This window comes from Salmo salar, chromosome ssa04 (genome assembly GCF_905237065.1).
Source record: "Salmo salar chromosome ssa04, Ssal_v3.1, whole genome shotgun sequence".
Classification (NCBI taxonomy): Eukaryota; Metazoa; Chordata; class Actinopteri; order Salmoniformes; family Salmonidae; genus Salmo; species Salmo salar.
In genome coordinates, this window is record NC_059445.1 from 74,093,419 (window position 1) to 74,116,818 (window position 23,400).

Here is a 23,400-nt window from a genome sequence, read left to right on the forward strand (position 1 = left end):
CTCTTGGCTGAGTGTCCCTTTGTAGTCTGTAATAGTTTGCAACCCCTACCACATCCGACAAGCATTGGAGCCAATGTAGTACGATTTGATCTTAGTCCTGTATTGAAGCTTTGCCTGTTTGATGGTTCGTCGGAGGGCATAGCGGGATTTCTTATAAGCTTCCGGGTTAGAGTCCCGCTCCTTGAAAGCGGCAGCTCTACCCTTTAGCTCAGTGCGGATGTTGCCTGTAATCCATGGCTTCTGGTTGGGGTATGTACGTACAGTCCCCAACCAATGTGTTCTCCATTTTTGACACAAATGCAAACAACCTTGTGGACAGTCTTAGTAGGTTTCACAGCTATTTTGTTGCAGTTGACACAATAACTTTAATGTGTGACGCAGATGCACCAGATGCAAATGTTTACTTACGTTGTGTCCCTTGGACCTTCATGGGATGGAGCTCACCATATTAAGTGGCAAGGGTGGCAGTTCAATATTGGTTGCTTATGATTTTATTATAGTTCACATGTATCCACTGTCAACTTTCATAGGTATTTGTCTTAGAGGTTTGGAAGGTGGGTGCTCCATATGTTAAGCAGCCATGGTAACTATAGTGTATAACAAAGTTTTGAAGCTAAATCCTTTACAATGTAATGTATACAATTCCCATCAACAAAATTAATAGAAATCCTGTATGGGAAAATACATAAATATCCTATAGGATGCTGTAGTATTCCAATACAAGGATCCAATTAGAATCCAATCAAAAAATCCTATCAGATTTGGAACCCGCCCTATTGGACTCCTACTGGATGCTATACTATAGGATTTTATATACAATAATCGAATAGAAAAATCAGTGTGCTGGAAGTGTAGCGGTCTAAGTTCCCGATTGCGGACCACATATGCCCCCTCAGATAAAATCCAATAGGATATGTACCAAAATCTAATTGGATTTTTTGACTAAGGGAGAAATAATTGAGAATTTCAATAAGCATTTTTCTACGGCTGGCCATGCTTTCCAACTGGCTACCCCTACCCCGATCAACAGCGCTGCACCCCCCATTTCTTCTTCACCCAAATCAAGATAGCTGATGTTCTGAAAGAGCTGCAAAATCTGGACACATACAAATCAGCCGGGCTAGACAATCTGGACCTTCTCTTTTTAAAATTATCTGCCGAAATTGTTGCAACCCTACTAGCCTGTTCAACCTCTCTTTCATATCGTCTGAGATGCCACAAGATTAGAAAGCTGCCGCAGTCTTACCGACTGCTAGGTAAAGCCCCGCCTTATCTCAGCTTACTGGTCACCATAGCAGCACCCACCCATAGCATACACTCCAGCAGGTATATCTCACTGGTCACCCCCAAAGCCAATTCTTCCTTAGGCCGCCTTTCCTTCCAGTTCTCAGCTGCTAATGACTGGAACGAACTGCAAAACAATCACTGAAGCTGGAGACTCATATCTCCCTCACTAGCTTTAAGCACCGGCTGTCAGAGCAGCTCACAGATCACTGCACCTGTACATAGCCCATCTGTAAATAGCCCATTCAACTACTTCATCCCCATACTGTATTTATTTATTTATTTATCTTACTCCTTTGCACCCCAGTATCTCTACTTGCACACTCATCTTTTGCACATCTACCATTCCAGTGTTTAATTGCTATATTGCAATTACTTCACCACCATGGCCTATTTGTTGCCTTTCCTCCCTTATCCTACCTCATTTGCACACACTGTATATAGACTTTTTCTATTGTATTATTGACTGTATGTTTGTTTATTCTATGTGTAACTCTGTGTTGTTGTATGTGTCACCCTGCTTTGCTTTATCTCGGCCAGGTCGCAGTTGTAAATGAGAACTTGTTCTCAACTAGCCTACCTGGTTAAATAAAGGTGAAATAAAAACGTTTTTTTTTTTAATAACTTGTAATATTGTTCACCACCTGGATGTCACCATGACATGCCAATAAATGAACGTAACGTCAAGCCGGTGTGAATGACCAGTGCAACGGTGTTGTATCAAGGTGCTTTCCAGTTCCAACTGTTGCTTCCCAATGGGAAGCAGTTGCTTCACTGGGCAGCTGTATCCACAGGACGTTGGTGGCATCTTAATTGGGGAGGATGGGCTTGTGGTAATGGCTGGAGCAGAATCAGTGGAATATAAATGGTTTCCACGTGTTAAATGCTATTCCATTTGCTCTGTTCTGTTCATTATATATATTTTACCTTTATTTACATAGGCAAGTAAGTTAAGAACAAATTCTTATTTTCAATGACAGCCTAGGAACAGTGCCTTGTTCAGGGGCAGAACAACCAATTTTTTACCTTGGATTCGATCTTGCAACCTTTCGGTTACTAGTCCAACACTCTAACCACTAGGCTACCTGCCGCCACATAATGAGCCATCCTCCCCTCATAAGCATCCTGTGGCTGTATCACATGTTGCTGGCGGTAGCTACGTGGCCTATTTGTTCCATCCCACCCAATTATATATCAAGTAGGATAGCAGTCTACACGAGAATGAACTTGTAATATTAGCAGTAAATAACCAACTGGATGTCACCGTGATACTGTCTACTGGTCAATGGGAAGAGTTTGTGCTGCAAGCCGGCAACACAACAACACAGGGCACAGAGTGTCCTTCGCTCGGTCCTCCGCTGTCCTGCAGTAAGGAGATAGTGTAGCCAATATCAGGCCAGGGTGACAGCTAAAGCACATTTATTGTATTGATTTTCAGTGAACATGTACAACTACGGCATTAACATCTACCGGGTGGCAGGTAGCCTAGTGGTTAGAGCTTTGGGCCAGTAACCAAAAGGTTGCAAGATTAAATTCCTGGGCTGACTAGGTAAAAATCTGTTGTTCTTGCCCTGAACAAGGCAGTTAACCCACTGATCCTAGGCTGTCATTCTAAATAATAATTTGTTCTTAAATGACTTGCCTTGTTAAATAAATGTTAACTTTTTTTTAAAAGTCTTACTGAAGTTTCTAGTGACAAACAAACTAGCTAGCTGGGGAAGGCTCATTAGGATAACTGACTGAACCCAATCTGTTCGTATCCACTCATCTCTTGCTGCACGACAACGTCATACATTTTGGGCACCAGGCGTGTCCGCATACCCTCTCCCGTCTGACCACAAATCAGAGACCACTACGATGACACACCAAATGCAGGAATAGGCTTTTGTATGCTACAGTCCAAGCTATGTCTTCCAATGGTGCGACTGCTGTTGGCATCCAAAGATGATCCAACTTGGATAAACGCTTGGTGGTAAGGATGATGTCAGTGGTGTAGTCTACAGGCAATACTGATATCACTTTATTATTGATATCTAGGCTACATAGCACATTGATGTGAATCACACTGCTGCTCTCTCATTTATTTGAGCCTTAGAGATTGTGGTTGTTGTGGATGGCTGTTCACAAATGTATGTGTATTTTAACCCAATTATGGTTGATCTGAAGAAGTTTAAGCTGCCTATCAATCATTATTTTTACGAGCAGTGGTGTATTCATTATGGAAGCTGTTTACCATTTAAGAACCAAACAGAAGCAAACAGAGCAAAAAGAGCGTTTCTATTGGACAAATTCAGGTAGGACCCACCCTGTTTGCTGCCGTTTAAGGAACTTTTTGCAACAGAACCAGTGGACAGCCAGTGAAAAATGATCTTTCAACAGTTGCATTGTGCGGATCCCAGCCTATGGAATAAAAGTTTGAGTTCCTCCCTTCTAAACTCCCCCATGGTATTGTGCTCCATACTTTCAAAAACAAGTTTTGGTAGTGCTCAAAGCATGCCATTCTGAGAGCAGCATTTATTTTACAACTGAAAGCAATGAGCCCAATCAACCCTCCATGATAACAAAATCAAAAACAGATTAGGCTAATTAGTCTTTAGTTTCGGGGTTTGCTCAAGTAAAACAATGTGGCTAATCTCCATTTCCAAGATCAAGGGGTATCATTACATTAATTGGAATGACCGGAAATCTGACAGCCTCTATTTTTTTCTAAGTAAAGATATAGCCTAATCGTATTATTACCTGTAGGAGAAAGCAATGGGTTAGAAGAAGCCTACTTAACCAACCCATAAAGTAAAATGCAGCATCCATTTACAGCCAGCTATGTAAACTCTAACATTGATTTATTCTCCAATAGAAGTTGTTTTATTGGTAATAGTAATTGTTGTCTTCTTCAATGCCTCTTGAGCAGGTTGGAGTTTATTGGGATGAGTCTTGTCCTAGAGGCACAACTGAGCGCTTTCTGCAAGATTGGCCAGCTGCAAAGTCAAAATTGGCTATTGTAAAAATGTATGAAAACAAAAATGTGCTTTTTGGTCTTTTCTTTGTGTGTAGATCAGCTTTAATATTGTAGATAAACTGTGGCTTCCATCAATGTAATTGTCTGCATCCTTTCATATTTTTTTCAACTGTGCTGTGATGTTTCACAAACGTTATGAACCTTCTCTTCTCATAGTTTCTACAGATTGTAAATTAAAGATAAACATGTTTGCTGCGAGTATTATTTTACTATTGATCGATTGACTAGGACTGCAAAATCACCCTGCAGTGCTATTTACAGACTTAGCTCCGGGTAAATGTTGCAATTCTTCAGCCATTCCTCCTGAACCTGCGACCAAAAACAAGCTACAATGCACAGTACCAAAATAAATGATCTAATGATTCTGTCTCTTCACAGCAACATCTGCAGAGCTGAGATGGTTGTTTCCCCCATATATATAACATTATATTGGTTGCTAGAATTTTGTATAATCATTTAAATCAAAAAACGACATTTTGAATCCGGTGTCATTTTGTGTATCAGTTCATAAACCATGTGCCATGGAATCTATACATCAAATCTCTTTCCAACTATTTTGCAATCTATATGGCACAGCTGTACATTTTCTGGTCCTTAAATGAAACTGGTATACTTTTTTTATTTATCACAATTTTCTTTAACCAATTTTGGTCTTTAATGCAGGGCCAACAGACAAGTTCCCTGTTCTTAATTGAAGGTCTTAATTGAAGGTTAGGTTTAGGCATTAGTGTTAGCAGTGTAGTTGGGGTTAGGTTAGGTTTAGAATCAGATTTTATGACTTTGTCTGCGCTAAATGCCCACACCAGTAGAAATACACTTTTTTGAGCTGAAAGACAATGGTTAGAGCTTACCCATAATGTTGTACAACGATGTAAGTCAATAAGTCATCATTTTACTACAAGTATGATATATTTGGGCTTGAGGTGATAAAACCGCACTGCCCGCTTCGTGCAAATTCATGCCAATGACGTGTCTTTTTCTATGAAATGACTTTCAATTATTTTTAGCCTACGTTTCAGGGCTGGGTTTTATTTGAATGGTAAAACCCACCAGCATGGCATTGTTTATTAATCAGAAACACCTACAAAGTATGTGTCGCAACTGAGCTGAGCAATAAACTTTGGATACATCAAAGATGGTGGATAAATTAAGATCACTCACTAGGCCGTTTACCATTGATAATAATGGTTAGTTTCAGTCTACTTAACGGGGTGGGTCTCCCATAGACACCAATGCAATAGCAGCTGGGTCTGGTCTACTTAGTTCATTGACTTTCCTTGAACCAGAAAAAAACAGTGAGTGGGGTGATTCTCTTCCGTCTCTGGCTACAGCTTTTCGCTGTGATATGATTGCATTTTGGAACCCCGATCCACACGTCACCTCAAGATGAATGGTTTTGACCACACTCCATTGCTTTGATTGGTGCAGCTAGAAATCACAAGTGTCTCCTATAATGAAAAGGCACCCGCGAAAGAAGATTCCACAAACTTGTTCATCTATTTTGTGCTGTTGTTACATCAAGTATTGGAGTTTTCGTTTTGTGTCCGATGCGCTCAGGGTGTTGTTGCATATCAATTGCGGCATACATCATGAGCAAAGTCATTGTAGCCTATCATTTCACTTCCCCTAGCTGTGAGAACCATGCTATCCACCCGGTTACTCAATCCTGCACCTTAGAGGCTGCTGCCCTATGTACATAAGGCTGCCCTAGGGGGTTTTAAGATGTACAGAAGTAATCAAGATTTCAGTTTTTCACACAATTACATGCATTATAGCCTTCTTACCCTTACAGCTAATAATGCTAGTCACTTTAATAATGTTTACATACTGTTTTACTCATTTCATATGTATATAGTGTATTCTACTGTATTCTAGTCAATGCCACTCTGACATTGCTCATTCTAATATTATATATTTCTTAATTCCCTTCTTTTATTTTGAGATTTGTGTGTGTTGTTGTGAATTGTTAGATACTACTGCACTGTTGGAGCGAGGAACACAACCATTTCGCTGCACCTGCAATAACATCTATTAAATATATGTGACCAATAAAATTGGATTTGATTTGATTACCGGAGCTTAATCTTATTCTTTCTATTTCTATGGCGGATTTGCGGATGCAATTTATGGAAGATGCCAAAACTTCTGAGATCATTAAAACATTTTTTTTAACTAGTAAGAACAAATTCTTATTTACAATGACAGCCTACACTGGCCAAACCCAGATGACGCTGGGCCAATTGTGCACCGCCTTATGGGACTCCCAATCACGGCCAGTTGTAATACAGCCTGGATTTGAATCAGGGTGTCTGGAGTGACACCTCTAGCACTGAGATGCAGTGCCTTAGACTGCTGTGCCACTCAGGAGCCTAATATATAACAAAGTCAAATATTTATTTTACCTTTATTTAACTAGGCAAGCCTGTTAAGAACAAATTGTTATTTACAATGACGGCCTACCTATAAAGGGAAGAGGGTGCCATTTGGGACACAAACTATAATTGACATAAACCTCAAATAACCCTGCCCTATCACTGCCAAGGGATGAGCTGTAACATCTCCACCAGAGGAGGCTGGAAATCAGTGAAGGCTGGTGGGAGGAGCTATAGGAGGACGGGCTCATTGTAATGACTGGAATGGAATTAATGGAACGGAGTCAAACAGGTGGTTTCCATATGTTAGATGTGTTTGATACTGTTCCATTAATTCCATTCCAGCCATTACAATGAGCCCGTCCTCCTATAGGTCCTCCCACCAGCCTTCACTGATTTCCACTCCACATATCTAACAATAAATGTTTACCCATTTTAAAACAATGCCCTGGGTTGTCGCATAAGACATTAAAATACCAAATTGTTTGCATAGTCAACTTACACACAGCTCTGGCACACACAGTTACCTCACCGGACATGCCACCAGGGGTCTTTTCACAGTCCCCAAATCCAGAACAACTTCAAGAAAGCATACAATATTATATAGAGCCATTATTGCATGGAACGCCGTTCCTTCTCATATTGCTCAAATAAACAGCAAACCTGGTTTCAAAAAACAGATAAAGCAACACCTCACGGCACAACGCCTCTCCCCTATTTGACCTAGATAGTTTGTGTGTATGCATTGATATGTATGTAGTTCTGTCCTTGAGCTGTTCTTGTCTATTAATGTTCTGTATTATGTGATGTTTCATGTTTTGTGAGGATCCCAGGAAGAGTAGCTTCTGCTTTTGTAATAGCTAATGGCGATCCTAATAAAATACCAAACAGACATATTATTTTATGTCTATGGTTTAATGGCATAAGAGTGATAGGTAGTGAGAGGTAGGGAGATGGAGTTTGGAGAGACGGGTAGAGAACCTCAGGGGAACTATTTGAAAGCAGCCCAGCGCGGTGTGGCTTACTGTATCATACAGAGATATTTCTTCATCATCCATGCCATTAGGATCCCTCCTCTGAGAAGAGATGGCAGCCCAGGGGGAATTTATGTCCTCAAAATAATTGTTTAAAGTGCAAATAAACCACACAAAAAACTGTACGAAACTCAATGTTTAAAGTTAATCACAAGACTGACTAAAATATGAAAAGACAGCATATTGTCTTATGAAAGTAGGAGACTTAGAAGACAAAAGCATTCATTTCTAGCATGGCTATGTAGCTAGCGTGTTGCCACAGTGAGGACTAAGCATGGTAACCACCAGCCCAAAAACAAGGCTGTGTGGGTGGAAGGGAGGTAGAGTTTGACACTGATTGTGTTGGCATTCTCTCACTTACAGGCATTCTCTCACTTACTCTCACAACAATACTTTTTTGCCTTTACCTGCCTAATTTTGGTTCCAAGCACCATTTTATTTGTTTACGCGTTGAGCACGTTCTCTCCCTTTACCTGAGAGTAGGAGAACATTATTTCACCAATAACACCCACAGAGGACTTCCATGTCAGAGAGAGAGAGAGAGAGAGAGAGAGAGAGAGAGAGAGAGAGAGAGAGAGAGAGAGAGAGAGAGAGAGAGAGAGAGAGAGAGAGAGAGAGAGAGAGAGAGAGAATCTGCAGTGAGTCATCCATAAATCACCTGGACCAGAGGGGTTGGGTAGGTTACTTCCTAAATGTAATCCGTTACAGTTACCTGTCCAAAATTGTAATCAGTAACATCACTTTTGGATTACCCCAACTCAGTAACGCAATCTTATTACTTTTAGATTACTTTCTCTTAAAGGTCCCCCCCAGAGAGCAATGCCGCCCCTATTTCAAAGTAATTCCTTTCCTAAAGCAGAAATGTTCCTTTAGTCTCCACCTCCGAAGAATGACGCAGGCTGCTAATACATGTTCACAAATTGGGGATGGGAACATTGTGGGTGACTTCCATGTGGAGAGGAGAAATAACAAGTAGGGCACTGACAGCTGTCAATGTAGCTAGCTAGCATGCTAACCTTATCTAGCTAACTAATGTTAACTAATGTTATCTGTTGTTACTACACCCTATTCAAAAGATTTGCCAGCTATTCTATGGCTGGTTCTGGATTTTTCATAAGTATGTTGTGAAAACAGTTACAGATGGATAGGGGAAACCAATATCTTGGGTGGCAGGTAGCCTAGTGGTTAGCGTGTTGGATTTGTAACCGAAAGGTTGCAAGATCAAATCCCTGAGCTGACAAGGTAAAAATCTGTTGTTCTGCCCCTGAACAAGGCAGTTAATCCACTGTTCCTAGGCTGTCATTGAAAATAAGAATTTGTTCTTAACTGACTTGCCTAGTTAAATTAAGGTTAGCCCTATGGACACTGGTCAGAAGTCATGAACTATATATGGAAGAGGGTGTCATTTGGAACACATCCATGGCCCTGATAATAGATTGAATGTTGGCTTGCTTGGCTCATTAGGCTTACAGTATGGGTATGTCATCTGTTTGGTCTTCCTTGACAGCATGGTTGATCATTTATTTCTGTCATGACATTTCTGTCATCATAAGTTGTTACTGTAAGAATCCCCCAAAATGTTCACTGGAAATCCTCAAAACAAACACTATATAATCATGTACCAATCACATAGTATCACTTGAAAATGAGCTTAAACCCCCTACAGTCAATGTCAGTGTAAGTGGCATAATTAACAAATCCGCATCAAAATCTGAGTAAGCTAGATATTTTTGTATGGACTGCATCTCTATCCACTGCATCCACCAATGTCTGCTTTCCACATCTGCTACAGCAGAACTTTACATGTTTCTTCAAGTGCAGTCGCAAAAACCAACAAGCGCTATGATGAAACTGGCTGTCAGGAGGACCACCACAGGAAAGGAAGACCCAGAGTTACTTCTGCTGCAGAGGATAAGTTCAGTTGCATCCCAAATAAATGCTTCACAGAGTTCAAGTTACAGACACATCTCATCATCAACTGTTCAGAGGAGACTGTGTGAATCTTCATGGTCAAATTGCTGCAAAGAAACCACTACTAAAGGACACCAATAATAAGAAGAGACTTGCTTGGGCCAAGAAACACGAGCAATGGACATTAGACCAGTGGAATTCTGTCCTTTGGTCTGATGAGTCCAAATTTGAGATTTTTAGTTCCGTCTTTGTGAGACGCAGAGTAGGTAAACGGAAGATCTCCACGTGTGTAGCTCCCACCATGAAGCACAGAGGAGGAGTTGTGATGGTGTGGGTGCTTTGCTGGTGACACTGTCAGTGATTTATTTAGAATTCAAGGCACACTTAACCAGCATGGCTACCACAGCATTCTGCAGTGATATGTCATCCCATCTGGTTGGCGCTTAGTGGGACTATCATTTGTTTTTCAACAGGACAATGACCCAACACACCTCCAGGCTGTGTAAGGGCTATTTTACCAAGAAGGAGAGTGATGAAAGGCTGCATCAGATGACCTGGCCTCCACAATCACTCAACCTCAACCCAATTGAGATGGTTTGGGATGAGTTGGACCACAGAGTGAAGGAAAAGCAGCCAACAAGTGCTCAGCATATGTGGGAACTCCTTCAAGACTGTTGGAAAAGCATTCCAGGTGAAGCTGGTTGAGAGAATGCCAAGAGTGTGCAAAGCTGTCATCAAGGCAAAGGGTGGCTACTTTGAAGAATCTCAAATATAAAATATGTTTTGATTTGTTTAACACTTTTTTGGTTACTCCATGATTCCATATGTGTTATTTCCAAGTTTTGATGTTTTCACAATTTTTGTACAATGTAGAAAATAGTAAAATGAAAGAAAAACCCTTGAATGAGTAGGTGTGTCCAAACATTTGACTGGTACTGTATATTTTTTGGATACCTAAAGGGGTGCGAAAATTCTATATCAAGTAGCTAAATGATCCTGAGTATGACCATCTTAAAACAATTCCATATGTTAACTTAGTAGAACCACCCCAGGCTTAGCCCCCTCCAGGCTTAGGCAGGGTTTCCCAAACTCGGTCCTCAGAACCGAAGGTCTGCACATTTGATTTTATGCCCTACCACTACACAGCTGATTCAAATAATCACTAAATCATGAAGCTGTAGTGTTAGGGCAAAAAACTAAAACCAAAACGTGTACCCCTTGGGGTCCCGGGGACCGAGTTTGGGAAAGGCTGCCCTAGGGGGTTTTAAGATGTACAGAAGTAATCAAGATTTCAGTTTTTCACACAATTACATGCATTATAGCCTTCTTACCCTTACAGCTAATAATGCTGTAAAGAAGCAATATCACTCACATCTCAACCCTCTCAGGGGAGAGCCTTTATTGCTTTTGGCAAATGTATTTCATATTCAAACACAAATGGAGCAATTTGTGCAAATAGCATGGGCAGAAGTGGGCAGGAAGGATCCCTGGTGTGGGATCGTTGTAGGACCCCAGAGTAAGGCTCCTCACCTCAATAGCGGCAGTTAAGAATACCGTCCACAGAAATGGGCCAGAGAATGAATTAGGCGTGTCACTGGGTAAGGGCATCTGCAAGGGAAACGCTAAATGAAATCACGGCATACATGTCTGCATAGGATAACTATAGTGTGATAACAGATATAGTCCTGGCAGTTACATGTCACAGATATAATAATCTAAAGACATGTATCTTATCTGTAAGAACATATGCCACAAAGAAACGAATCAACTGAAATGTATTCTACAGCCCTATTATACTGTGTAGTATAACACTGCATTGTTAAGCTGCACAGAGGTCAATCTGGCAACCAAGATGGCGCAGTCACACATGATTTACATCCCATTTTTGGGGTAATATTGCACTTTTATTGCTTTCGAGAACACTATTCCATATACATCGTTTTATATCATAATCACTACCATGACTTCCATTACAGCTATGCCTGTTTGTAATCATCACTGTCATTTCAGTAATTGTTTTATAGTTAGTTAAACAGTACCTTCCCAGTCATTCTGTGTGAGATATGTGTAGTGGGTAGTGCTGAGCTGTAGAGAAGTCTCTCTCTCTTTCTCTCTCTTTTGCTCTCTCTCCCTCTTTCTCTCTCTTTCGCTCTCTCTCCCTCTTTCTCTCTCTCTATCACTCTCTGTTTCTCCTCATCTCTCTCTCTCTCTCTTTCTCCTCATCTCTCTCTTTCTCCTCATCTCTCTCTTTCTCCTCATCTCTCTCTCTTTCTCCTCATCTCTCTCTCTCTTTCTCCTCATCTCTCTCTCTCTTTCTCCTCATCTCTCTCTCTTTCTCCTCATCTCTCCCTCTTTCTCCTCATCTCTCTCTTTCTCCTCATCTCTCTCTTTCTCCTCATCTCTCCCTCTTTCTACTCTTCATCTCTCTTTCTCCCCATCTCTCTCTCTCTCCCTCTCTCTCTTTCTCCTCATCTCTCTCTTTCTCCTCATCTCTCTCTCTCTCTCTTTCTCCTCATTTCTCTTTCTCCTCATCTCTCCTCATCTCTCTCTCGCTTTCTCCTCATCTCTCCTCATCTCTCTCTTTCTCCCTCCCTCTTTCTCCTCCTCATCTCTCTCTTTCTCCTCCTCATCGTTCTCTTTTTCTTTCTCTTTCTCTTTCTCTCTCTCTGTGTGCCAGTTAAAGACGAGTCATTTCCTTCCACAGATCTGAGATCGGCGCTCATTACTTAGGATTTATTATTCTGAGTGCACCTGGTAGGGCCTCCGTCTAATGGCAATTTACCAACATGACATTGATCACAGCATATGCATTCATAATAGTATGGAAGCAGTCTCTCTCTCTTTTCCTCTCTCTCTCTTTCTCTTTCTCTCTCTCACACATGTACGCACGCACACACGCACACACCTCTCTGCCTTCTCCATCCCTCCCTCTTTTCCTTTTCGGCTGCTGAGAGAACTTGATTTATATACTGCTTAGCTTGGTAACAATAAAGCAGATTTAGTAGAATATTAAATATTAATAATGCTGTCTGTGAATATTTTAACGCTGGAGTTAGCTCTCTTGCAGTCTTCTCCTCCTCCACCAGTCTGTGTGGGATGTATAATTGTTGGCCATGTCGTTATCCTGTGCTCTCTCTGTTTGGAGAGGGGGGTTTAGTTGATGAAAAATACATGAGTCTCTTAAGTTGTCCCTGAGGTGTGCAAAGCAGTATCAGGGAGGATGTTAGCAGTCAGGTCTGTCGAGTAAAAGAGAGAGAAAACACTGTGACCAACCACTGCCTCTTGCATTTTTTAGTGTTTCTTGATTCCTTTGTCCTCTGTGTTCATTGGCCATGTTCTGAGCATGTCAGTGACCTGGGAATGACTAAAGTGTAGGATTGTTACTTTTACAAGGGGACAAAACAATTAAAACAAACTTGTGGCAAGATGCTATTTTGTGTTTTTCTTACGTTGATCTCAACTTTTTTTTGTACATAATGTCTCTGCTGTCATTTCCTGTGACCGAAAACAGCGATCACTAACCTCGATTTGTATAAAAATTTCTACTTCAACGAGTTGGAAGCTCTGGACGTTCTGCTTCCTCCGGACCAGGCCCTAATCGATAGAGGAAACAGCGGTGAAAGAAATAGGCGAAGTGGCATCCTGATGAAACTACGTCGGCCAGCAAATAGACCACCATTGCCATCTATTCTATTCGGCGAATGTACAGTCGCTTGAAAACAAACTGGATGAGCTCCGTTCGAGACTATCCTATCAACGGGACCTGAAAAACTGTAATATCCTGTGTTTGTCAGAGTTGTGGCTGAACGAGAACATGGATAATACACACCTCGCTGGTTTTTCTATGCATCGTAACCGTACAGCAGACTCGGGGTAAGATGAAGGGAGGAGGGGTGTTTCTCTTTTTTAACAGCTGGTGCGCAATCTCTAATATTATGGAAGTCTCGTGTTTTTGCTTGCCTGAGTTAGAATACCTCATGATTAGCTGCACACCATAATATTTACCAAGAGAGTTTACATCTATATTTTTTGTAGCTATCTATTTACCTCCTGATAATATGTTTAAGCTAATGACTTAAAGTATTCCACCCTGTTACTATATAATGGAGTGAAATGTATTTGAATCATAAGACTAAAATTCTCTAATGTGTGTGCGTAGGACAAGTTAAGACTTTACTATTTAGCAATATAGGCGAGACAGTGTGTGCAGAGGAAAAAAGGAACTTGTGACAGACAACTTGTGACCACTGTGAAACTGATAACAGGAAGGAGGTCAAACCATTAGGCTTGCAGTAGATTATGTAACATGTTGCAGGATATGATAAGCAATGTACAGTGGGGCAAAAAAGTATTTAGTCAGCCACCAATTGTGCTAGTTCTCCCACTTAAAAATATGAGAGGGGCCTGTAATTTTCATCATAGGTACACTTCAACTATGACAGACAAAATGAGAATTTTTTTCTCCAGAAAATCACATTGTAGGATTTTTAATTAATTTATTTGCAAACTATGGTGGAAAATAAGTATTTGGTCAATAACAAAAGTTTATCTCAATACTTTGTTATATAACCTTTGTTGGCAATGACACAGGTAAAACGTTTTCTGTAAGTCTTCACAAGGTTTTCACACACTGTTGCTGGTATTTTGGCCCATTCCTCCATGCAGATCTCCTCTAGAGCAGTGATGTTTTGGGGCTGTCGCTGGGCAACACGGACTTTCAACTCCCTCCAAAGATTTTCTATGGGGTTGAGATCTGGAGACTGGCTAGGCCACTCCAGGACCTTGAAATGCTTCTTACGAAGCCACTCCTTCGTTGCCCGGGCGGTGTGTTTGGGATCATTGTCATGCTGAAAGACCCAGCCATGTTTCATCTTCAATGCCCTTGCTGATGGAAGGAGATTTTCACTCAAAATCTCACGATACCTGGCTCCATTCATTCTTTCCTTTACACGGATCAGTCGTGCTTCACAGTAGGTATGGTGTTCTTTGGATGCAACTCAGCATTCTTTGTCCTCCAAACACGACGAGTTGAGTTTTTACCAGAAGGTTCTATTTTGGTTTCATCTGACCATATGACATTCTCCCAATCCTCTTCTGGATCATCCAAATGCTCTCTAGCAAACTTCAGACGGGCCTGGACATGTACTGGCTTAAGCAGGGGGACACGTCTGGCACTGCAGGATTTGAGTCCCTGGCGGCGTAGTGTGTTACTGAATGGTAGGCTTTGTTAATTTGGTCCCAGCTCTCTGCAGGTCATTCACTAGGTCCCCCCGTGTGCTTCTGGGATTTTTGCTCACCGTTCTTGTGATCATTTTGACCCCACGGGGTGAGATCTTGCGTGGAGCCCCAGATCGAGGGAGATTATCAGTGGTCTTATATGTCTTCCATTTCCTAATAATTGCTCCCACAGTTGATTTCTTCAAACCAAGCTGCTTACCTATTGCAGATTCAGTCTTCCCAGCCTGGTGCAGGTCTACAATTTTGTTTCTGGTGTCCTTTGACAGCTCTTTGGGCTTGGCCATAGTGGAGTTTGGAGTGTGACTGTTTGAGGTTGTGGACAGGTGTCTTTTATACTGATAACAAGTTCAAACAGGTGCCATTAATACAGGTAAAGAGTGGAGGACAGAGGAGCCTCTTAAAGAAGAAGTTACAGGTCTGTGAGAGCCAGAAATCTTGCTTGTTTGTAGGTGACCAAATACTTATTTTCCACCATAATTTGCAAATAAATTCATTAGAAATCCTACAATGTGATTTTCTGGATTTTTGTTTCTCATTTTGTCTGTCATAGTTGACGTGTACCTATGATGAAAATTACAGGCCTCTCTCATCTTTTTAAGTGGGAGAACTTGCACAATTGGTGGCTGACTAAATACTTTTTTGCCCACTGTATGTGTTGGAGAAGACTTGTAAATAAGCATTGACAGTGTTAAAGAAGAGGAGGGGCATTGATAAGGGGTATGACATATGGTATGACCAAATGTAAGGTATAAAAGGCTATGTGCTTGTATGATTGGGAGAGCTCTCTGAATAAAGAACTAACCTTTTGCAGAATTCTGGGACTTTGTCTAATTCTTATATTAACCAGGGCCTTACAACCTCTGGAGAATTGGATCTAAGCTATAGTGATTGTAATTATCATCATTGGGATTGAAAATTCTTGTGACACCTCCTCAAACTGATGCTGGCATTAGCAAACAAGAAAATGCACATTCAGAATTGGCGTTTCCGTAGCCTGTGATTTTAATGCAGGGAAAATAACATCCGTTTTACTTCATTTTTACCAGCATGTCATCTGTGCAGCTAGAGGTGACAAAACTCTAGATCAACTTTACGCCATACACAGAAATGCATACAAGGTCTTCCCTCACCCTCCATTTTGCAATCAGACCATAACTCTATCCTCCCGTTTACAAGAAAAAACTCAAACAAGAAGTACCAGTGATGCGCTCAGTACGGAAGTGGTCCGATGAAGTCGATATTAAGCTAGCCAAACTGGAATAGGTTTCGGGGTTCATCCAATAACATTGAGGAATTTACCACATCAGTCACTGACTTCATTAATAAGTGCATCGATGAAGTCGTCCCCACAGTGACCGTATGTACACTATATGTACAATATGTATGTGGACACCCCTTCAAATGAGTTGATTATACACCTGTTGCTGACATGTGTATAAATCGAGCACACAGCCATGCAATCTCCATAGACAACTATTGGCAGTAGAATGGCCTTACTGAAGAGCTCAGTGACTTTCAACGTGGCGCCATCATAGGATGCCACCTTTCCAACAAGTCAGTTCGTCAAATTGCTGCCCTGCTAGAGCTGCCCAGGTCAACTGTAAGTGCTGTTATTGTGAAGTGGAAACGTCTAACCTCTCTAGGGTAGGTGGGACGAAATCGTTCCACCTACGTAACAGCCAGTGGAATCCCGTGGCGCGTTATTCAAATACCTTAGAAATGCTATTACTTCAATTTCTCAAACATATGACTATTTTACACCATTTTAAAGACAAGACTCTCGTTAATCTAACCACACTGTCCGATTTCAAAAAGGCTTTACAACGAAAGCAAAACATTAGATTATGTCAGCAGAGTACCCAGCCAGAAATAATCAGACACCCATTTTTCAAGCTAGCATAGAATGTCACATAAACCCAAACCACAGCAAAATGCAGCACTAACCTTTGATGATCTTCATCAGATGACAATCCTAGGACATTATGTTATACAATACATGCATGTTTTGTTCAATCAAGTTCATATTTATATCAAAAACCAGCTTTTTACATTAGCAAGTGACGTTCAGAACTAGCATACCCCCCCCCCCAAACTTCTGGTGAATTTACTAAATTACTCACGATAAACGTTCACAAAAAACATAACAATTATTTTAAGAATTATAGATACAGAACTCCTTTATGCACTCGCTATGTCCGATTTTAAAATAGCTTTTCGGTGAAAGCACATTTTGCAATATTCTGAGTAGATAGCCCGGCATCACAGGGCTAGCTATTTAGACAACCACCAAGTTTAGCCCTCACCAAAGTCAGATTTACTATAAGAAAAATTGTATTACCTTTGCTGTTCTTCGTCAAAATGCACTCCCAGGACTTCCACTTCAATAACAAATGTTGGTTTGGTTCAAAATAATCCATAGTTATGTTCAAATATCCTCTGTTTTGTTAGTGCGTTCAAGACACTATCCGAAGTGTAAAGAAGGGTGAAGCGCCCGACGCGTTTCGTGACAAATTCTTTTGAAATATTCCATTACCGTACTTCGAAGCATGTCAACCGCTGTTTAAAATCAATTTTTATGCCATTTTTCTCGTAAAAAAGCGATAATATTCAGACCGGGAAACTGTGTTTACGTTCAAAGAGAGAGAAAATAAAAACATGGGGTCGCCTCGTGCACGCGCCTCAGTCTCATTGTCCTCTGATAGACCACTTACCAAAGGCGCTAATGTTTTTCAGCCAGGGGCTGCCTCGACATCATTCAGCTTTTTCCCGGGTTCTGAGAGCCTATGGGAGCCGTAGGAAGTGTCACGTTACAGCAAAGATCCTACATTTTAAATAAAGAGATTCAAGAAGCCCAAGGAATGGTCAGAGAGGGCACTTCCTGTACAGAATCTTCTCAGGTTTTTGCCTGCCATATGAGTTCTGTTCTACTCACAGACACCATTCAAACCGTTTTAGAAACTTTAGGGTGTTTTCTATCCAAAGCCAATAATTATATGCATATTCTAGTTTCTGGGCAGTAGTAATAACCAGATTAAATCGGGTACGTTTTTTATCCGGCCGTGCAAATACTGCCCCCTACCCTCAACAGGCTAAGAGCAACAACCACTGAGCCGTGAAGTGGTAGGCCACACAAGCTCAAAGAATGTGATCGCCGAGTGCTGAAGTGCTTAGCACGTAAAAATCATCTGTTCTCAGTTGTAACACTCATTACCAAGTTCCAAACTGCCTCTGGAAGCAACATTAGCACAATAACTGTTTGTTCTTGTGAAATGGGTTTCCATGGCCGAGCAGCTGCACACAAGCCTAAGATCACCATGCGCAATGCCAAGCGTCGGCTGGAGTGGTATAAAGCTCGCCGCAATTGGACTTGGAGCAGTGGGCTGTTTTTCATGGTTCTGGCTAGGGCCTTTAGTTCGAGTGAAGGAAAATCTTTCCCCTACAGCTGCTGATATTCTAGACTATTCTGTGCTTCCAACTTTGTGGCAACAGTTTGGGGAGGTCCCTTTCCTGTTTCAGCATGACAATGCCCCGTGCTCAAAGCGAAGTCCATACAGAAATGGTTTGTCGAGATCGGTGTGGAAGAACTTTCCTGCACAGAGCACTGACCTCAACCCCATCTAACATCTTTGGAATGAATTGGAACGCCGACTTGGAATGCCCAACTTCACTAATGTTCTTGTGGCTGAATGGAATCAAGTCCCCGCAGCAATGTTCCAGCATCTAGTGGAAAGCCTTCCCAGAAGAGTGGAGGCTGTTTTAGCAGCAAAGGGGGAAACAACTCCATATTAATGCCCATGATTTTGGAATGAGATGTTCGACGAGTAGGTGTCCACATACATTTGGTCATGTAGTGTTCATACCCCTACCTGAAGCTATGGGTAACATCCACACTGAGCTAAAGGCTAGAGCTGCTTCAAGGCGCTACAGAGGGTGATGAATACGGCCCAGTTCATCGCTGAGGCCAAGCTCCCTGCCATCCAGGACCTCTATACCAGGCGGTGTCAGAGGAAGGCCAAACATTTTTTCAAAGACTCCAGCCACCCAAGCCATAGACTGTTCTCTCTGATACCTCACAGCAAGTGGTACCAGTGCACCAAGTCTGGAACCAACAGGACCCTGAACAGCTTCTACCCCCAAGCCATAAGACTGCTAAACAAGACTGCTAAATAGCTCATCAAATGGCTACCCGGACTTCTTGCGTTGACCCTTTTTTGCACTAACTCTCTTGCACTGGCACACACACACTGGAGTGAAACAACACACTCACACATACTTACACTGACACCCCAACACACACACAGACACACATACACTCACCACATATGCTGCTGCTACTGTCTATTATCTATTCCGTTGCCTAAACACTTTACCCCTACCTAAACTCAGCGAAAAAAATAAACGGCCCTTTTTCAGGACCCTGTCTTTCAAAGATAATTCATAAAAATCCAAATAACTTCACAGATCTTCATTGTAAAGGGTTTAAACAATGTTTCTCATGCTTGTTCAATGAACCATAAACAATTATTGAACATGCACGTGTGGAACGGTCATTAAGACACTAACAGCTTACAGACTGTAGGCAATTAAAGGCACAGTTATGAAAACGTAGGACACTAAAGAGGCCTTTCTACTGACTCTGAAAAACACCAAAAGAAAGATGCCCAGGGTCCCTGCTCATCTGCGTGAACGTGCCTTAGGCATGCTGCAAGGAGGCATGAGGACTGCAGATGTGGCCAGGGAAGTAAATTGCAATGTCTATACTGTGAGACGCCTAAGACAGAGCTACAGGGAGACAGGACGGACAGCTGATTGTCCTCGCAGTGGCATACTACGTGTAACAACACCTGCACAGGATTGGTTCATCCGAACATCACACCTGCGGGACAGGTACAGGATGGCAACAACAACTGACTGAGTTACACCAAGAACGCACAATCCCTCCATCAGTGCTCAGACTGTCCGCAATAGGCTTTGAAAGGCTGTTCTGAGGACTTTAAGGCAGGTCCTCACCAGACATCACTGACAACAACGGGCACAAACGCACCCAACGGGCACAAACCCACCTATGGGCACAAACCCACCGTCGCTAGACCAGACAGGACTGGCAAAAAGTGCTCTTCACTGGCGAGTCGTGGTTTTGTCTCACCGGGGGTGATGGTCGGATTTGCGTTTATCGTCGAAGGAATGAGTGTTACATCGAGGCTTGTACTCTGGAGCGGGATCGATTTGGAGGTGGAGGGTCCGTCATGGTCTGAGACGGTGTGTCACAGCATCATCGGACTGCACTTGTTGTCATTGCAGGCAATCTCAACGCTGTGCGTTACAGGGAAGACATCCTCCTCTCTCATTTGGTTCCCTTCCTGCAGGCTCTTCCTGACATGACCCTCCAGCATGACAATGCCACCAGCCACACTGCTCGTTCTATGCATGATTTCCTGCAAGACAGGAATGTCAGTGATCTGCCATGGCCAGCGAAGAGCCCGGATCTCAATCCCATTGAGCACGTCTGGGACCTGTTGGATCGGAGGATTTGAGCTAGGGTCATTCACCCCAGAAATGTCCGTGTACTTGCAGGTGCCTTGGTGGAAGAGTGGGGTAACATCTCACAGGAAGAACTGTCAAATCTGGTGCAGTCCATGAAGAGGAGATGCACTGCAGTACTTAATGCAGCTGGTGGTCACACCAGATACTGACTGTTACTTTTAATTTTGACCCTCACTTTGTTCAAGGACGTATTATTCCATTTCTGTTAGTCACATGTCTGTGGAACTTGTTCAGTTTGTCTCAGTTGTTGAATCTTGTTATGTTCATACAAATATTTCCACATGTTAAGTTTGCTGAAAATAAACACAGTTGACAGTGATAGTACGTTTCTTTTTTGGCTGAGTTTATATGTACATACTGTAGCTACCTCAATGACCTCATACCCCTGCACATTGACTCCCTGTATATAACCATGTTATTTTTATTTGTTATTGTTATTCATTTTTCACTGTGTATTTAATCCTCGTGTCTCTATTTCTGTTTTCTTTAAGTAAGCATTTCACTGTTAGTCTTCACCTGTTGTTTATGAAGCATGTGACAAATAACATATTAGAACATTTATTTGTGCACATTTACTACCAGAGGACTTGTAGAAACCCTCATGTTGTTAAGGAAAAAACAAAAGCATTTTCTTAAACTGCAAAGTATGAATATTGCATTTAGCAGTATGTGAGGAGTAAAGTCATGCATGTAAATGCTTGCTACAGTATCTAATTCCCTCTATTGGAGAGTGGTGAGGCTGCTCTGACATCCAGTGGCCTGCACAGTAACGCAGTGTGACAGAAAGTTAAATGTGTTAATAAAGTCTCTCTCTCTCTCTCTCTCTCTCTCTCTCTCTCCCTCTCTCTCTCATGCTCTTAGCAGGATGACACATCAAAATGACTCTGAGAGAAAGATTTGAAGCAATATATTAACGCAAGCCTAAATTGATAGTAATTTTACTCTTCACAATATAATGCATAGCCGAAGATGGACATGCTGCTGGCATAGTAATAAAAAGCCTCTATTCCATCACTTTGTCTTATTAGAGGGAATAATGTTCAATGTGTAATTACATTCATTTATAATTGATATCATATCTCAATATTATTTAGTCAGCCAGGGATGGAGAAATAATGGATGGAGAAATATGGAGTTATACAGGGCTGTCAGACAGATAGATCACACATGATTCAAACACAACATTTTTCAATAAAGTTTTAATATTTTAAATATTTGTCTAGAGAGAGATGGCAGGTAGCGGGGAAGAGCAGTTAATGGCTTAGCATTTTTCATCTTCCAATATTTGGATTAAAGGGGAAGCAACTTATTCTGGCAAACCCATCCTGCCTTAACTTGTCTTGAGGAATAGGTCCATGTTGAAATAGCAACTTGAGGGGATGGACATGCTAGCTGGCACAGCAGCCCTGGTTATTCCAGGACTCTTTCATTACGTCACTTCTACCTTTTTAGCCGATGTTAGTAAGACCTTTAGACAGGTCAACATTCACAAGTCTGCAGGGCCAGATGGATTACCAGGACGTGTACTGCGAGCATGAGCTGACCAACTGGCAAGTGTCTTCATGGACATTTTCATCCTCTCGCAGTTCGAGTCTATAATACCAAGATGTTTTAAGCAGACCACCATAGTGCCTGTTCCCAAGAACACTAAGGTAACCTGCCTAAATGACTACCGATCCGTAGCGCTCACGTCTGTAGCCATGAAGTGCTTTGAAATGCTGGTTATGGCTCACATAACACCATTACCCCAGAAACCCTAGACCCACTTAATTTGCATACCGCCCCAAGAGATCCACAGATGATGCAATCTCTGTTGCACTCCACACTGCCCTTTCCCTCCTGGACAAAAGGAACACCTATGTGAGAATGCTTTTCATTGACTACAGCGCAGCGTTCAACACCATAGCACCCCAAAAGCTCATCAATAAGCTAAGGACCCTGGGACTAAACATCTACCTCTGCAACTGGATCCTGGACTTCCTGACGGGCCACCCCCGGGTGGTAAGGGTAGGTAACAACACTTCCGCCACGCTGATCCTCAACACAGGGGCCCCTCAGGGGTGCGTGCTCAGTCCCCTCCTGTACTCCCTGTTCACCCACAACTGCATGGCCAGGCACGACTCCAATACTATCATTAAGTTTGCAGATGACACAACAGTGGTAGGCCTGATCACCGACAATGATGAGACAGCCTATAGGGAGGTGGTCAGAGACCTGGCCGTGTGGTGCCAGGACAAGAACCTCTCCCTAAGCGTGATCAAGACAAAGGAGATGATTGTGGAATACAGGAAAAGGAGGACCGAGCATGCCCCCATTCTCATCAACGGGGCTGCAGTGGAGAAGGTTGAGAGCTTCAAGTTCCTTGGTGTCCACATCACCAACAAACTAACATGGTCGAAGCACACCAAGACAGTCGTGAAGAGGGCACGACAAAACCTATTCCCTCTCAGGAGACTCAAAAGATTTGGCATGGGTCCTCAGATCCTCAAAAGGTTCTACAGTTGCACCATCAAGAGCATCCTGACTGATTGCATCACTGCCTGGTATGGCACTGCTTGGCCTCTGACCGCAAGGCACTACAGAGGGTAGTGTGAACAGCCCAGTACATCACATGCTGCGGGCACTGGGGCCAAGCTCCCTGCCATCCATGACCTCTATACCAGGAGGTGTCAGAAGAAGGCCCTAAAAATGGTCTAATACTCCAGCCACCCTAGTCATAGACTGTTCTCTCTGCTACCGCACGGCAAGCGGTACCGGAGCGCCAAGTCTAGGTCCAAGAGGCTTCTGAACAGCTTCTACCCCCCAAGCCATAAGACTCCTGAACATCTAATCAAATGGCTACCCAGACTATTTGCGTTGCCCCCCCTCTTTTACACCGCTGCTACTCTCTGTTGTTATCACCTATGCATAGTCACTTTAATTACTCTACCTACCTGTACATATTACCTTAAAAACCGGTGCCACCGCACATTGACTCTGTACCGGTACCCCCCTGTATATA

General features: G+C 42.3%; 1 protein-coding gene and 1 long non-coding RNA gene across 2 annotated transcripts in view; one reads left to right on the forward strand and one right to left on the reverse strand.

Annotated features, from left to right (window-relative positions):
- The window catches only part of LOC106603823 (follistatin-related protein 4), a 270,553-nt gene that overhangs the window by 49,005 nt on the left and 198,148 nt on the right, over positions 1-23,400 (forward strand). The gene's annotated exons all lie outside the window — the stretch shown is intronic.
- LOC106603824 (uncharacterized) lies at positions 12,263-13,496 on the reverse strand. Its single transcript, XR_001328516.2, has 3 exons — positions 13,447-13,496; positions 13,140-13,211; positions 12,263-12,853 (listed from the first exon to the last, which is right to left on the reverse strand). It is a non-coding gene; the product is annotated as an uncharacterized lncRNA (long non-coding RNA).